This window comes from Podarcis raffonei, chromosome 1 (genome assembly GCF_027172205.1).
Source record: "Podarcis raffonei isolate rPodRaf1 chromosome 1, rPodRaf1.pri, whole genome shotgun sequence".
In the NCBI taxonomy this organism is placed as follows: domain Eukaryota; kingdom Metazoa; phylum Chordata; class Lepidosauria; order Squamata; family Lacertidae; genus Podarcis; species Podarcis raffonei.
In genome coordinates, this window is record NC_070602.1 from 104,093,899 (window position 1) to 104,106,265 (window position 12,367).

Consider the following 12,367-nt stretch of genomic DNA (forward strand, 5'->3'; position numbering starts at 1 on the left):
TTTTGCTATTGTATCTTTGATTATTTTTTATTTTATATGGGTAAAAAGGCCATGCTGCTTTAAAGAAAGAGAGGACCCATAATTATACTGGGATCTATCCATGAGTCCACTCTAATACTATGTGACATGGCATTTGAACGTACTCTTCCTTTCTCACCACAATTCCTTCGCCAACACACAGTGGCTCAGTATCTCCATTATCTTTTCTCTCCCGTTTATCTGTGTGCCGTGTGGATTAGGAATGTCTTGTTGTCCTAAAGAAGAAACTTTCCCAACTGGGTGCCATCCAGAAGTTGTTGGACTCCAATTCCCAGCAGCCCCAGCCAGCATGGGCAACAGTAAGGGAAGATGGGAGTTGCAGTCCCCTTGGTATCTGGAAGGCACCAAGTTGGCGGTGGTGGTGCTGTATTAAGGTTGTCATCGCATTAATAAAAGATTGGCAACCAGTCATATCAATTTTAATCGAAACAAAGAATGGATTAAATTTGTATGAAAACAACCACTCTGAAATTGGCTGGTTGTTGGTTTTTATTTTTTTTATTTTTTTAGATGATGGCCAAAGTCCACAGCAGTTTTCTTCAGTGAAGGAATGTTTTCTCTTCTATATGAGAGCAGGAGGAATTCCTGTTCTAACAAGGCACCTGTTGTTGGCATCCCTCTGTATCAAAAGACTGAATTCCTTCTCCATCCCTAGTTGACATTCAGTCATTCAGAATGACCCCCAAATCCCTTTTCTAGCCAGCCTCCACCAACCAGCTCACACCCCATAATATATGTGAAGTAAGGTTGCAGTGTCTACACTTGCTCACACTGAAGCACATTTGCTGTTTTAACACCCATATTTAACTTTGGAGAGATCCATCTGGAGCTCCTTGCAATAGCTTTTGGTTTCGACCACGCTGAAACATGTATTGCCATATACTGGGTCTCCTCAGTGCTCACCTTTAACTCCAGGTCATTTATGGACAAGTTTAAAAAGCACAGGTCCCAATACAAATCATTTGGGGAGTCGACTTCTTTCATACCTCCCCCTGTGAGAACTGTCCATTTATTTCTACTCTCTGCTTCCTTGGTTACCCAGCCATAACCAATGGCCACCCAGGAAGATGCCTTTAGAAAAACATTGGACAGGTGATTCCCCTCGCCATTGCCATCCCTTAAAAACAAAGCACTTCCTAGGTCCATGCATCGCGTAGCAATCCTACTGATGATTCCCATGCCGATGAAAAAGCACGTCAAGTCCGCGCACCAGAATAGCGGCATTAGCGGACTCAGGGGTCCAATCATCGCGGGAATCCACCCCAACCCTTTATTTTGCTTTGAGCTTCTGCCTCTGGGGAAGCGCTTGGACGGCTGCGTGAAGGCGGCTCAAGAGAGATGCAGAAGGGCGGGCTGGTTACGTAAACAGACCTAGCGGTCGGAGGAAGAAGAAAGCTCTCCAGGCTTTGCTCGGCGATGGAAGGAGGCTCGGGAGGCGGGGCCAAAGACTCTGCCACGCGCTCCCATTGGCCGGCTCCGCTCTCCCTCTCCTTTCTCTTCTTCTGTGGGTGAGGAGGAGGAGGAGGAGGAGAGGTTACGTAAAGGCTACCATCGTGCGCGAGCCGAGCCTCCGGGCGGCTCCTATAGGAGGAGCCGGGACGAGGGGGGGCGTGACCTAGGCGCTTTTATCGCGGCCGCTGCTTATTGTTATTATTACTGGTACTAGTACCCAGCGGCGCCGGGAGATGGCCAGGTGCTGAGAGGGAGCTCTCCCTCCGCCCCGGACTCGGAGGCGAAGCGGGCATCTTCTGCGAGATGAAGGAGCCTCCTGTGGCCGCGGGGGGAGCAGCGCCAGGGGCTTTCCCCGGGCGAGCGTGACCTTTCGAATTTGGGGGTGGTGGGGCAGTTTTTATTTTTGAGGGGGGCGAGAAGGGAGAACCCCCCCACCCCAAATCCTGCCGCTTCAAGTCTTTCCTCAGAGGAACAGCGCGGCGAGGCGAGCTGTCTCTTCGCAGGTGAGCCGCAGCGAAAGCCGAAGGGGAGGGTGGGTGGGCGACTGAGGCGCCGGGGTAGCTCCTTTAGCCAGGGGCGTGCGTGTACGTGTGTGTGTTTGGGGCGGCAGGGGTGCCGCGCGGGAGACGGCGACGCTCGCAACTTCGGGCAGCGCTTCTCGCTCGCTCGCTCGTCTGGCGGCGGCTTCTTTCCTGGAGAGAGCGCGCGAGCAGAGAGTGGCGCGCGGCGGAGCTCCAGCTCCGGGGCTTGTTTGCAGAGGCTGCCAGGCAGGCAGGCGAGCGGGCGAGCGGCCCGAACTTTCCCTCCTCTTTCTCGAGCAACGGGTGTGCGCGCGCGAGACAGAGCCTTCCACATTTCGCCGCAGCGTGGAGCCGTGTTCGGCGTGGAGAACCGGCCGTGTTTGGTGAGATGAGGGCGAGGAGGGCGCGCTCGTCTTCCAGTCGGAAATAATAATAATAGAATGGGTGGTGGTGATAATAATAGTCATAGCGTGGTCGCTGGCTCCTCTCCTTCGACGGAGAGGTTCCGTAGCTCAGGCTGCCCGTTGTGCTCGGCCCGTTTGACTGCTTCTTGGTGACACGGGGGGGATCGGGACGTCTCTCTTTCCAGACACAGCCGAGGGTGCAGTGCGCCTTCCGTGGGACTCGGGGCGCGCGCGGGTGAGAGATGAGGCGCAGGCAGTGGTGTGATTCTGGGTACGGTGCAGTGCCAAAGGTGACCCGGGATCGAGGCGCCTTCCTTGATTCGCCTCCTTTCGCTGCCTGGTGATGCTTTCTCAAGGAGAGCTCTGTGGGCTGCCCGCCCTGTGCTTCTTAGCTGCAGGTCATGGGCTCGAGATGAGGTGCGTGGCTGGGGAAGATAAAGGACAGCTTGATTCGTGATGCCTCTCTGTCTCTCCCTCCCACTTCATTCCTGAGTGATTGTTGGTGTGAAGGGATTTTGCGACTCTAAAAGGATGCTTCTCTTCACGACCGGTTCAGATCGCCACTCATGTTTAACGATGAGCAAGGAGATAGATACAGAGAGTTAGAAAATGTTCAGAACTAAGGGCTCTGCTGGCATATAATATGAAGGATGAGCCTTTTAATGGAGGGGTTCAGCCTTGGGATGTGTGCAAGAGGAGCTCTGAAGTATGCCTGAAGTGCCTTCTCCCACATTAACGGAGAACCATTATTGGCCTTTGTTGGTATGAGATCTGGTGCAGAATACTCAGATTAGATGTTCTTCCACACACAGAGATGCTTGAACTACCAGACTTTTCATTTATAAAAATGAATCACTTGGTTTGCCTTAATATTCTCCCATTGCCCTTTAAATATTTTGTGTGCAGTTGCTCCTTGGCTTCCTGTTACTTGACAAAATAAGTGGCACTGTCTCCAATACAACCCCATTTGGGGGAGGGGGAGGGAAAGTATGTAGTAAACGTATCTGTGAAGGATGCAAAATCTTAGCCAAGAACATCATTGCCTTTAGAAATATGACTCTGTATGTTTCTAACATGTTTTGTGAATCTTGTATGCACTTAACTCTTGTGCAAAGCCTAGATGGCTTGTATATATATTCCGCACATAGACCCAAATCCCAATGGAGCTAAGTAAGTGTGTTTGGGATTGCAGAAAGATTCTATGTACGCTTGGTTGAAACTGATTGCAGTACTGAGTATTCTTCCTTCAGAGTCAGCTCCAGTAGGATTCGCCCCTGAGCAAGCGTGCAGAAATCTCTCTAAACTGCAATTCTGTAGAGTCTCTCTGAATGTGGTGAGACTTCCTTCTTTCTTTTTATTTCAAAGCAAGCATGCATAAGTTCAGAGTATCTGTCTCCCTTTCCCTCACTGATGAAAAGCAAAAATTTCTGTAACATCTTCAAGACCACTTTTGTGCCCACAGTTATAGAAGAGTTAGAACAGAAAATAAGTTTGGTGTTTCAAAGTCATGGTAGATGATAGAGGTACTTCAAAGTCATTGTAGGTGGCATAGATTGTTCTAAGTGAGCCTCTGGGAATATGATACACAGCAAGAAATTTGTGTAAAAATCAATGATCTGAAACAATATTTGGCTGAATATAAAGTTTCACCTACTAGCAATAGCTTGAGGGATGCAACATTCAGACTGCGGGAAGCTGGGAAACTCTTTCCATCAAACTATTTGGACCTTATACTGATTTATTGTTTCACAAAAGAAATAAAGCTTGAAATACTTTTTCCTGAAAATCGATTGTAAAGCAGACACATGCTGACATGTGTTGCTTAGATATTGTTGTAGAATTCTGATTTTACTACTGTTTCTTTACTACCTTAATTTCTCCCCCCTCCCTATAAAAAAACCCTTTCATTTTGACTGGATTTCTTTTTAAGAATAGATTTCTTTGCCATAGGCAGGTGCCAAGATCAAAGCATTCTATGAGTGCTAGACAGCAAATCTGGGTTTGAATATGAATATTGAGTCTATCATTAGTCTTGAGGAAATGTAGCATAATGATAAAACAGAATATTATATATCTGGTCTTGGAGGAGAGTCATGCAAGGAGTCAGAACAGAAACTGCTACCCTTTAGGAGAATAAAGCTGGAAATAAGAATGATATGTCATGCTCTGTTTTGTTCAACACACACTTTCACCTTAAGGCCTCCAAGAAAATATAGCTTATCTGTGTTGATTGTATGGTGGGTACCATAGGTTTGATTTGTGGCTCCTAAGCTGCCAAGGGGTGGAGGGATTTGCCAGGGCAGAGTGACGTTGCTGCTTCAGGGTGTCACGAAAAGTCTGCAGATGGTTGGAGGAAGAGGCATTTGTGGGCTGTTTTGCCTCAACTGCTAAAATAACTTGATTGGCCTTGGATACTGTGCATCTTGACTTGGGGAGAAGTGCATGATTTGCTGCACAACCACAGGCAGCTAAATGATTTGGGTTGGCTCTAGGGGTTGCTCATTTGAGCGAATATTTAAGGGTATGTGTGCTATAGGCTTTAAGAGCCTGTTATTCCAGGCTAACATATATTTCATGTTTGTTTGACAGCTTATGACTTACTCATTTTTAATTTCATTGCATTCTTCCACCATGGAACCCATAGTGGACCAGAGGTAGTGACCAAACTGGGTACTGACCAGGCCTGTTTAGGCTCAGCAGGATAGTGGCTTTGTGTGCCTTCAGAAACATACCCTGGAGCCTAGAGTGATAGGTTTACTGGATGAGATCTAGTGGAGCACAATGGATTTGAGTTTGAAGCCTTTAACAGCCATAGTCTACCTTCAGGAGAGGGAGGGAGGTGGACATGATCCATCATTTCCATCAGTGCCCTCCTTCATATGATGACAGTTTCAACTTGCAAAGTTTCACAAGAAGGCTACTGATACAAGAATAACAGAGGACCTAGCATGGTAACAGTGCCTGGATAGAGAAGAGACTTCACATTACCTTGGTGTCTGAAACCAGAATGCTACATTTCAGTTTTTGCATGCCCCTTGAAATGAAACATTCTGGCTATAATGGCAAGGCTGGAGTAACATTGAATTAGTGGGACTTGCTTCTAAGTAAGCATGCTTAGGCCTGCTATCACTTTGTCCCTTTTTATGCAAATGGTTCAGAAACAAAATATTTCTAACAGCAATCTTCTTGACCTAGAATTCTACCTTTGAATGGAAACTAGTGGAATTTATATTTCCAAAAGTTCTGTGGTTCTTCATCCCAGTATCTGTAGATGTAGCCTGAAGTCTGCATAGCATTCAGGAAAACCTCAGGGAAAGTCTACTACTTCTTTTCATGCTCCAACTTGAGGTAGATCCCAGTACAGTTTTTATTCCAAGGCAGCCTGATGGAAGATTTCTGAAGCCTTAGAACATCTGCGAACTTAAAGCATCACAGGAATGCAGGATACAAATGCAATACTAAGGAGGGAAATGCGATAGGCTATCCTTTGTTGGGTGTGCACTTGTTGTCAAACCCATGGTTAGGTTTCACATTTAATGTGGATTATCCATTCAGTAGGTATCGCTCATAAATCTTAACATCCACAGGTCATTAAGGAGGGTCTTTTTTGCATCCTGCCACCATCTGAAGTTCAGCTGGTGGATATGTGGGAGAGGACCTTGTCCACAGAGGTGTCCGTACAATCATAATGGAATCGCAGAGTTGGAAGGGACCTCAAGAGTCCTCAAGTCCAACCCCCTGCAAATGCAGGAATATGCGGGTGGCCCATATGGCGATCGAACCTGCCATCTTGGTGTTATAAGCAGTACTCTCTAACCAACTGAGCTAACTGTCAGCAGTCCAGAGTTTGGGTATCTCAGAAGGTCTGCTTTGCACTCTCCCTGATCGCCAGGTGGTTATTATCTTTATTTCAATGGGACTTTGAGCTTAGCTGAACCCTGCTTTTTTAAAATAACAACCACTACTCAAATTTGTGCTGCTTCCTTAGTTTATATATTTTATGTATTAGGTTTTATCTAGTAATAAATACACCATCTCGGGCACTATTCTGCAATGGGAAGGCAATATATAAGTGCTATTAATAAATGTGTCTCCCATATATTTAAATTTTGAGATCTTACATTCAGATTCCCCGAAGGTTACACCTCTTCCACTAAGATTCATGATCATTCATGGGTAGTTATAAAAAAAAATAGTTTATACTTCTGTTAGACATACGGTATTGAATAACAGAATCAGCCGCTGAATCTCTCATTGAACTTCATTTGTTGCAAAATGAAGAGAAGCTGAATATTTGGGTGCTTATTAATCGCCTGAAAATACTGAGCGAAAAATGATTAATGAAACAGGAATAATCAGGATAAACCTATAGAAAAGGGGGGGGGATAATAGTTATTAGGTGACTACTGCATTTTGAACATGCCCTCTTCTGATGAGTGTGTGTGTGTGTGTGTGTGTGTGTGTAGGTTTCACTTTGGTTTGCAAGTAGTTAAGCCTGAGCAGTACTTTGTTCACTAGTAATAACCACTGGATATCAACATAGGAAAATGTGTGTACTGTTATTTTTATTTCAGCAGGCAGTTTTTGTGTGGGGTGTTTGTTGAAAACCCATGTATTTCTATAGAGTTGCCAAACTTCTGTGCATTTATATAGATGGACTTTCCCCTCCCTCCTTCCTTTTTAAGGTGAAAGTGCTAGGGTGGATTTTTAAAAAATGTTAGCAGTTCCTATTGGGGGAACAGCACCTGGCTGTTAATCTTGGAAAATTCAACACTAGTTGTGCATTTTCTTGTCATGCAGCTAAGAACAACTGTGAAATAGACATGCTTTTCCCTGCAACCTCTGTAGTACCTTGGGAGAAGTGCTTTCACAGTAGATGTGAAAATGATAATTGAGTTTAAAGCCCCTTTGGCAATTTCACCCTTGCAGACTCTAACCCCCCCCCCACCTTACCGTCACTGCAGAGGGGAGGGGAGGGAAGTACCTAGACTCATGTTCATTGACAAAACATTTTCTTTTGCTTTGAAAGGAAGTTTACATATGGCTGTTACTGACTTCTGCTCTGGGTAGGTGGTGCCTACCTGTGCATGTGTGGCCACTCCCCCCCCCTTAAAAGGCTTCTGCTTCAAATTCTTGATCTCTAATTGCTTAAGAGGTAGGCTGATCATGGGTGGCACTGTGGGTTAAACCACAGAGCCTAGGACTTGCCGATCAGAAGGTCTGTGGTTCGAATCCCCACAACGGGGTGAGCTCCCATTGCTCGGTCCCTGCTCCTGCCAACCCAGCAGTTCAAAAGCACGTCAAGGTGCAAGTAGATAAATAGGTACTGCTCCGGCAGGAAGGTAAACAGCGTTTCCGTGCGCTGCTCTGGTTCACCAGAAGCGGCTTAGTCATGCTGGCCACATGATCCGGAAGCTGTACGCCGGCTCCCTCGGCCAATAAAGCGAGATGAGCGCCACAACCCCAGAGTTGGTCATGACTGGACCTAATGGTCAGGGGTCCCTTTACCTTTATGCCGATCATATACAATGTGTTGGGAAGAGGATTCTTAAATCTTAACATCTGTGGGACAGGGATGAGAAAATCTATAGCTGCTGAAGTTGTCTTTTCGACAGACATTCATAGACTCATTAGTCCAGCCCTCTGCGGTGCAGGAATCTTCTGCTGAACGTGTGGCTCAAGCCCATAACCCTGAAATCAAGATTCTCATGCTCTGCTGACTGAGCTAGCAAAAGCCCAGCGAAAAGCCACAGGAGCGTTCTTCTTCTTAAGTATCTAATCACTATGAAGGAACTTTGGCTAAAGTTTATAGTTTAACGAATCTCTCTCTGTGTGCACATGCTGCCAACAGAAGGAATATACTTTTTTAAAAAAAGGTTAACATGTTTCATTATTATCAACTTTATCAACTAAGTTGCTACATTTTTTTTAAAAAAGGATTAACATGTTTCATTATCATCATCAACTCAATTGCTACATATTATAATTGTTTCAAAAGCTTTTGATATGACAATATTAGTGTAAAAAGAAATAACTGCATTTGGTCGAGGTATTTACAGGACATCATGCCAATAACATTAATAGTCAGGGATTTCTGTTTTCTTCTTAAAACTAGCTTATATATTTATGTGGAAATATATTTTAAAATAATGTCTTTCTTGAAGACATTGGCTTGAAAGGTTTTTGCTAAAGCCACTGCTCTTTGAAGCAGTTTTCCTTTACATGTTCACTTTAGATCTAGGTACTCTTTCTTTTTGTTTTGGATGACATAGGATTGTGGAAAGGCATTTGCACCTGCATTGATGGTTATAGAACCATATGCATGTACCAATATCAAAAGAACATTGATTTTCTTTTCTTTTTTTAAAAAAGGAATGAACTTTATTTCATTCTGAAAAATGAGATGGGCATTAAATACAAGACAATAACTTGGTTTATTGAATGGAATCACATATCTAACTGTGAGACAATACTTTATCCCAACCTTGAATACATTGCTGCAGGTAAAACTGGTAGAATTACTAAGCAGGAATTAAATATTATGCTAAGGCAATAATTCCAAACTTGTACAGTTTATGGGGCTCAATAGTCAAATCCCAACCCCTTGAGTCTAATAGTCAACTTTAGTTGGAGGCAGGAACATGGTAGCATGTAGCCATGTCCTGTCTCTCTTTTTCCTTTCCATTTAACTTTGCACATGTGGCAATGGGTCAAATTAGCTGCTACATTATGAAGCAAGACTTGTCTGAGGTACAGTAGGTATGGCTGCAGTGTGAACTAATGGTTTTCAGTTAAATATGTTGTGGAATCAACAGCAGCGTCCCTTCACAACTTGATATTTTTGCTTATAGTGAATGCCAGTTATTGAATGTTAGCTTTAAAAGCAGGGATGGGGAACCTTTGGCTTTTCCAGATGTTGTATGAGGAATGCATGCAGTGTTCGGTATATGGTCCTATTGCTCGTTATCTGCATGCCACATGGTCTTTCCCCATGAAATGGGTGGAACCGTGGCTGGACCTAACGGTCAGGGGTACCTTTACCTTTATAAGGGATTTGGGCATTTAACATTGATGTAATATACTTACAGGGACGCGGGTGGCGCTGTGGGTTAAACCACAGAGCCTAGGACTTGCTGATCAGAAGGTCGGCGGTTGGAATCCCCACGACAGGGTGAGTTCCTGTTGCTCAGTCCCAGCTCCTGCCAACCTAGCAGTTCGAAAGCATGTCAAAGTGCAAGTAGATAAATAGGTACCGCTCTGGCGGGAAGGTAAACGGCGTTTCCGTGCGCTGCTCTGGTCGCCAGAAGCGGCTTAGTCATGCTGGCCACATGACCCGGAAGCTGTACGCCGGCTCCCTCAGCCAATAAAGCGAGATGAGCGCCACAACCCCAGAGTCGGCCATGACTGAACCTAATGGTTGTGGGTCCCTTTACCTAATATACTTACCTCACCAGGATTTGAAAAATCTAGAGAGAGAGTTTTTCCAGGAAATCATGTTTGCTTCTTGGTGCGCATCCCTTTTGACATAATGTCATGGCCTCCTCAAGCTTCGTGTGGGCTTCTGTAGAAGATGTTTGCTGTGTGCAAAGTGTGGCAGGTTGTGTAATAAGAAACCTTTTTAAAAAAGGAGCATACACTTCATTTCTAAAGTTAGTCTTTCTGTAATGTAAGAGTAATGCAAACCATACAGCAACTGGGATGGCATTCATGTGTAAAAGATGCAAAATCTACTCAATAGGAATGTGCATTCTAACCACATTCTATTTTCTTTTCAATTCTGCATTTTTGTTGGTTTTCCTCTGTTTTTTTTAAAGAGAACTCATTGCACATGCTTCATACACAGAGAAGCCCCCCACTCCCCAGGCAGCTTAAATTCAAATATTTGGAGATTGTATCGTGGAATTGTATAATTGTAGAGTGGAATTGTAGAGGCTCATTGTCCAACCCCTTGCAATATAGGAATCTTTTGGCCAACATGGGGCTCAAACCCACAACCCTGAGATTAAGAGTCTCATGCTCTACTGCCTGAGCTATCCACAGGGCTTTAGTTAAAAAACAAAACAACCCCCCCCCAAAAAAAACAATTGTGTGGACATGAGTTTGGGACTTGGTAAACAGTTATTCTGCATAGGGCTAGGACCTAAACAGCAATTTGGTTGCCCAATAATCTGAAATATCTTCACCCTGGGTGCCTGAGCACCCACAAATTTCAGTGCCAGGGCCATGCATACACCCACAATCAGGGGGCCAAGCTGGCACTCCTGACTCTATTTCAACAAACTTTTAGTGTGTAAACCATGTTTGGAAGTAAGTCCCATTTATCTCAGTTCCACTTTCTATGAAGGAATTGGTCTACCAAGCCCTTGTTACGAAGGAAGGAAGAGTTTCTGCTTATCAACAGGTAGCTCAAATCCCATAGAACTCAATGAGGTTTAACCATCCTGAGTGTGTCAAAGATTGCAGCCTATGGAAGTTGCAGTGTCTGTTGAAGATACTGCATTTTCATTGCTTCCTGTAGTAGCTTTGAGGGGAAAGAGCCTGTTGACAGTATGACAACAGACCATCTTGTGGAATAAAATTAAGGCAATATCCAGCACTTTTGAAAAAAATAGCTGATTCCTTATGTACTTTGGCTGCAGGTTAAATTACCAAAGGCAGCAATATGTGTATCACAGCAATCATAAATGGAATAAGTGCACCACCTTAACAATGTTTTTTTATGGATAGAAAACTTATTGGTAGAATATCTCAAGCTAAGCAATGGTGACATGTTTATGTAGCCTGATCTATCTTGTGGTTTTTTTTAATGGCCTTTAGAAATACAAAATATATGTAGCTGTAGTATGCTTGCATTTATTGAAAAGTAGCTTAAGTAGGTTTCCCCCAATCCCGACTGTTTTTGCCAACTCATTTTCTGTGAATTGTGAAATACTTTAAAAGTTTAAAATCTGTTATAAAGCTGAAAAACTGCACAATGGAAGTGTCAGAGATTCATCTTCAACAGGGGTCAGCAAACTTTTTCAGCAGGGGGCCAGTCCACTGTCCCTCAGACCATGTGGGGGGCCAGACTATATTTTTTTTTGGGGGGGGGGGGAGAAAAGAAGAACGAACTCCTATGCCCCACAAATAACCCAGAAATGCATTTTAAAGAAAAGGACACATTCTACTCCTGTAAAAACACACTGATTCCAGGACCGTCCGCGGGCTGGATTTAGAAGGCGATTGGGCCGGATCTGGCCCCTGGGCCTTAGTTTGCCTACCCATGATCTTCATGCACCCACCTGCAAGGGGATAAAGCCCCACCCGCAAATCTAAGTTATTATATTTGAAAATTATTTTTGCTTCTCTCCAATTCTGGCTAAAATTCATGTTCACTTTAAAACTTCCTCCTTTTTTCTCATTCCCATGTGAAAAGCTTGACATATGAATTCAAATTGCTCATAGTGGAAGATCAAAGGCCCTTTAAGTGGTGTGTGCGGGAACACCTTACTAGTAAGGACACAGGTGGGGCGGCAGAGTGGCTGCTGGGCTTCTAAAGCAGAGGCAGATGGTCGTGCCTCACTTGTCAAGCGCAAGATCTTACTTTAGCTGCAGCTGCATAAGCTGTGCTTCATGTTGCTGCAGATTAAATGGAGAAATAAGATTGGAGCTGTACAACATTACTTTGCCAAGTAGCAAGGTTTTTAGGAAGTGTGTTCTGTTTTCTGTGAGATATCACTTAATCAATTAGAGTTGCTGCTTTTAAAAATAGCACTCCAAAGTGAGGTGGGACAATTATCTTATTCTTAAGCCCTTAGGTGGAAAAACCTGTAAGGATTGCCGTTATATCTAGAGCAGCAGTGGAAAGTAGTTGAGTTGCACTATAGCACTAAAATGGGCAGTTGAATTGAAAGAGAGATAATGTTAAGATTGTGTTAGTGATGACATTCTGTTGTGCATGTCAACCTGCAT

General features: G+C 44.3%; 1 protein-coding gene across 4 annotated transcripts in view; it reads left to right on the forward strand.

Moving 5' to 3' along the window:
- The first annotated feature begins 1,587 nt into the window (after positions 1–1,587).
- The window catches only part of GALNT13 (polypeptide N-acetylgalactosaminyltransferase 13), a 154,571-nt gene continuing 143,791 nt past the window's right edge, over positions 1,588–12,367 (forward strand). Inside the window, exon 1 of one of the 4 annotated variants that reach the window (XM_053407154.1) lies at positions 1,588–1,994. The gene's annotated coding sequence lies outside the window, so the exon portion shown is untranslated. Of the gene's footprint in view, positions 1,995–2,284; positions 2,396–12,367 lie in introns of those variants that run through there. The other 3 variants (XM_053407172.1, XM_053407181.1, XM_053407163.1) reach the window with 3 other exon arrangements.